This window comes from Triticum aestivum, chromosome 6B (genome assembly GCF_018294505.1).
Source record: "Triticum aestivum cultivar Chinese Spring chromosome 6B, IWGSC CS RefSeq v2.1, whole genome shotgun sequence".
In the NCBI taxonomy this organism is placed as follows: domain Eukaryota; kingdom Viridiplantae; phylum Streptophyta; class Magnoliopsida; order Poales; family Poaceae; genus Triticum; species Triticum aestivum.
The window spans coordinates 3,464,751-3,470,489 of NC_057810.1; positions in this window are offsets into that span (position 1 = coordinate 3,464,751).

Consider the following 5,739-nt stretch of genomic DNA (forward strand, 5'->3'; position numbering starts at 1 on the left):
CTTCTGTCTATTAGCTAGCTAATAACAGCCTAAATTAACCCCCAAAACCCCTAAACCAGCCCCTTTCAAAAAAAAACCACAGCTCCAGCAAGCTTCTGACGCGTGGATGCCTTTTGGTCCCGTTTTGTGTCACCAACTGGGACCAAAGGCCCCCCTGCCTGGGTTGCCCGCAGTGGCCACGTTGAGGCCCATCTGTCCCGGTTCGTGTAAGAACCGGGACTAAAGGCCAAGGGCATTAGTACCGACCTTTTAGTCCCGATTCTTAAACCGGTACAGAAGGCCCTTACGAACCGGGAAAAATGGTCCTTTTTCTACTAGTGGTTAAAGAAGTATTCGAGAGTTACAAATTGCTACAGGCTATTCTGTTTTTGACAAATTCTATTTTCTTTGTGTTGTTTGCTTATTTTGATGAATCTATGGGTAGTATCGGGGGTATGAACCATGGAAAAGTTGTAATACAGTATATATTACACCAATATAAATAAAGAATGAGTTTGCAACAGTACATTAAAGTGGCGATTTATTTTCTTATACTAACAAAGCTTATGAGATTTTCTGTTGAGTTTTGTGTTGTGAAGTTTTCAAGTTTCGGGCAAGGATTTGATGGACTATGAAATAAAGAGTGGCAAGAGACTAAGCTTGGGGATAACCAAGGCACCCCAAGGTAATATTCAAGGACAACCAAAATCCTAAGCTTGGGGGTGCCCCGGAAGGCATCCCCTCTTTCGTCTTCGTCTATCGGTAACTTTACTTGAGGCTATATTTTTATTCACAACGTGATATGTGTTTTGCTTGGAGCGTCTACATGATTTGAGTCTTTGCTTTTTAGTTTGCCACAATCATCCTTGCTCCCCATTCTAGAGATCCCTGAAACAACTGCTATTAGGGTGAGGCTCGACATGCACGAGGAAGCCATCACTACAGGAATCAGCTACTTTGCCGTCTACCACGACGGACGGCAAAGGCCTGAACGGCGGACGGCAAAGACCTTTGCCGTCAGCCGCGGACGGCAAAAGGCTCCGGCAAAGTAGGCTTCGGTAAACAGCTACTTTGCCGTCTGCTACTGACGGCAAAGTCTTTGCCGTCTGCGGCGGACAGCAAAGAGAGCGCGGCGGACGGCAAAGAGAGCGGACGGCAATAATTGCGTTGATGGCAAAATTTCTAGGGTCTTTGCCGTCCGCCGTATGATGTCATCGACACGTCACTACATGGCAGGTTCTTTGCCGTCCGCCACTGACGGCAAAGTCTTTGCCGTCTGCCACTGTAGGCAAACTGACCAAATGGGTCAGCTCCCAGGAAGCACAGCTGGATGCCACGTGGCTTCTTTGCCGTCCGCGGCAGACAGCAAAGAGCCCGTTGCCGTCAGTGGCAGACGGCAAAGAGCCTGCATTGCCTCTGTTTTTTCATATACCCAACCATTTTCACAGCAAATAGATGATACATATATATTTTTCACATGGCAAGTTCACAGCAAACATATGAGATATCCAACACATATAATTTCATCATACATGCATAGTTCCATCAACCATACATAGCAAGTTCGACATATACATGCATCCAACCATACATATTACAATAGTGTCATCCTACCATAGATGCATAGTTCATAGATACAAAGGAAACATAGTTCATCCAAACAAGCACTCCATCTATGCAAGCTTCCGTGAAGTGAATGAATTCTGCAAAATGGGAAATAAGAAAGTTAGAAGAAGAAGATTAGAAGAAGAAGAAGAAGAAGAAGAAGAAGAAGAAGAAAATGAAGAAGAAGAAGAATATATGACATTTATGAGCTAATTTAGGTGAAATTGATCATTTGTGAGCTAACTTAGGTGAAATGGATCGTTTATGAGCTAACCTAGGTGCAATGGATCGCTTATGAGCAAACTTAGGTAAAATGCATCATTTTAGAGGTAACCTAGGTAAGATGGATCATTTTGGAGCTAACCTAGGTAAAATGGGTCATTTTAGAGCTAACTTGGGTAGAATGGATCATTTATGAGCTAAGTAAGGTTAAATGGGTCATTTTAGAGCTAACGTAGGTAAAATGGATCGTTTATGAGCTAAGTAAGGTAAAATGGATCATTTTAGAACTAACTTAGGTAAAATGGATCGTTTATGAGCTAACTAAGCTAATTATGCCATTTTTGACATAAGTAAGCTAAGTACATGTCATTATTGAGCAAACCTAGTTAACTAAGCATATTAGAGCTAACTTTGGTCATTTTGGAGGAAACAAAGCTAAGTACAGATCGTTTTAGACCTAACTTAGGTAAAATGGATGGTTTTGGAGGTCAGTAAGCTTATTAAGTCATTTTGGAGGTGAAGAAGCTAAGTCTAGGTCATTATGGTAAGCATTGGAGGAAATAAAGCTAAGTCTAGGTCTTTATGCATGTGTTAAGCAAAACACTAGATAAACTTACCAAGATGTAGGAGGTGTAGGAGCGGGGTGGCTCGTGTCGGTAGCTGGAGAAGGATCGTGCGATGCTTGTCTGGAGTTACGCTGCACCAAAGATCATTTCCAATGTCTTGTTAGCATGATGACACTCAAATGTTAAGACTAGCAAGTAATGTCCATTCAATAAAACTCACCGTGGTCCCAGGAGCAATCACTGGCATCGGCGGAGCGGTCTGACCTGTCTTCTCGCACACAGACTGCACATTTGGTTTTGATGACTCAGGCATACTAGTTAGTAATGAGACAAACACTACATGAATGTTTTGGCTAATCTGCAGAAGAAACTTACCACAAGGAGCTCGTACATGGCCCTTGCCTGCATGTCATTCCGTGCCCTCTCCTCCTCCATCATCTTTGTTGTCCTCTCCTCCAACTCCCGCTGCCTCTCCGCCGCCTCCGCCAGAAGTTTCTCCGTTCTATCTCTCTCACTCTGTATAGCAGCCTGCAACACCACTCACATGACCATTTGTAATCATTGATGGAAGCGCACAGAATGTTATGGAGAAAGATAACTGAGTACGTATCACTAACCTTGATGGCGAGTTGCACTGGCCGTTCACGAGGCCTTATCTCAGGAGCGGAGCTCGACTGGCGTGCCTTGATCTCCGGGAGAGTGCTAGGACAACGGATAAGTCCATCTCCAACGGCTATGGAGCCATGGGACCTCCCGCCACCAGATATCATCAACAGCTCTGGATCAATGGGACCCTGGCTCGGGTTAAAGTCCTCCCCTTTCCTCGCCTTCCCCTCATCTCTATATCTCACGAGCTTGTTGTGAGAGGAGATGTTGGTGAAGTTGTTTGCATCATCGAGGTCAGACTGAGAGAAAGCCTTGACTTTCTTGAAAGAGGCAGTGTGGGCCATGGCATACAGGTCGTACACCTCTGGCACCTTATCCGCCTTATTGTAGCATGCCTGAAAGAGAGAAACAATGAAAATTAGTAATTAAAGGGCTTAAGCTAGCATGATGAATGAATTGCATGAATCATGAAGCAAACCACATACCCAGTTGCGCCCGAACTGATATAAGTTGGAGCTGCCTTGATGGTGTGGCACACCTTCCATTTGGGCATGTTTGTCCTTGGCCTTGTTGTGGAGGGCTAGCCATTGTGGAGAGCACCACTCATCGACCAACACCTCCCAACAATCCATCCGATCCGCACACCATCTCGGAGGCGCCTAAGTTGGCAAATAGAAACTTGAGCGCTACGGCTAAGAATTACTAAATGAAGGAACTTAAGTAGAGAAGGCCTTAAGAATTACCTTCATGTACTGCTCCTTACTCAGGAACTTATCGCGGCATGCCGGCTTGGTCTTCTTGATACCACGCAAGGCGTAGTAGTCTCGAACAGCCTGCACCCGAGCCTCGTGCCGTAAGTTCTGGAGTAGGCGCTTGCAGACGTTCTCGATAACATGTGCCGCGTCCTCCTCGTATCCCTCCTCACACCTGTATAATGTCTGCAATCAAATGAGACAATATTGATTAGTACAATTAATAACTAGCTAGTTGAAGATTTTTAAATGTGTAAAGGAGAAATTACCCAAAACTTTCTGATCACCATGTCTGCCCTCGTGTCGCACACGACACCGTCGATAATCTCATCCGGCGGGGCCGGGGCAGCCACGTAGTGCTCCCAGCTCAATCCAAGCTCTGGAAGCCGACCCTCACCAGGCAACGTGACAAACCCCGGGAAGTTTTGCCGGCAAAGAACTCCAAGGACGGAGTTGGGCTGGCGGACACTATGATGGTGGTCCCAACCCCTGCAGCATGACAAGGCCAACACATTAGTTATTTGAAAAAACGTGAATGCACAAGGTACAAAAATATTAAATGCACTTACGTACCTCTCCCCATCAGGGAAAATCAACCACCTCTGCTCGCGGGTCACCGGCACGGACGGGAGCCGTGTAGCACCACGCTGGTAGACGGTGCCCCCCTCCTCCTCAAGATCAGTCGGCTCCCCACCATCATCAGCATGGCCACTCGGCTCCTCGGGCTGATCCGGCCAGGTATCCCATCCGGACATGTGCTCCTCCGGGGTCACGTGGGCCGAACTCTCATGGGCCGAAGGCCAGTCGACCCGAGGCTCGTGGGCCCAAGACCCGTGGACCGGAGTCCGTGTAGCCTCCTCCTCGGACGAGTCCACCCTAGCAGTCACGTGCTCGGGTGAAATAGCCGGGGGTGGCGGCGAGGAAGGCGCCGTAGCCCTACCTCCTCTCGCACGACCACGTGCCCCACCTCCTCTCTTCCTACCTCAAGCTCATCCCTTGCTGGGCACCGCGGTCGATGAAGAAGGGCCCGACGGTGTGGCCATACTGTCAAGCAACGCTCGGCGGAGAGGTGCGTCTGGAATGGAAGACCTCAGACCATGCTCCCGACCAGCGCCCACCATCTTTGAACACCTGCCATGACAAACAGTAAACGAAATTAGTACAACATAAAAAAAGACCGACATGAATAATAATATGTGTATCACTTAAGTGTATCATCATCAAGTACAACATAAAAAAATGTAATACCTGACACTACTAATAATCTCGATCAGTATCATCAATAAATGCATAATCATCATCATCACTATAATCAATGACGGGCTCATAGGGTTCATTGGCATCAACATGTGCAAGGCCACCTTGACGTAATCGGTCAAGCATTGACAGGTCATCCGCAGCAGTAACCTCTTCTTGTTCCGGCTCTTCTTGTTCCTCCTCTGGGGTGATGTCAGATTCATTGTCGCTGTCTACTTCAATGTTTTGGGGTGAAGTATAGCGGTTCTTGAAACGCTTTTTGGAAAGACGTGTCTCTTGGAAGAATTCTCCTTCATATGTGTCTGGGTTAATGTGAGGTTCATAATCCTCTTCCTTTGGGGGAGAAAGTCTAGCACGTGGCGGCACTTCATAAACGACATCCCAACCTTTCAGATTTGGATTAGTTTGGCAGGCCCACGGTAGATAGAATACTTGGGTCGCCTGTTGAGCCATAATATAGACATCAGGAACATCTAAATGAGTGCTTTGGTTGATTTCAACTAGCCCTACATGCTCATGAGTCCTTCTAGTCTCCTTCGGCTGAAACCAATAACATTTGAAGACTACGAAATTCGGTGGATTTTCACCATAGAACAGAAGTTCATAAATTTCTTCAACTCTCTCATAATACTCGGTACCTCCTTCGCCGGTAGCAGATACACAACAATTTGTTGACTTTCGGTCGGCCATAGATAGCTCTTTGCCATAGGTACGAAAGCGATACCCGTTGATGTCGTACTTGTCAAATGAAC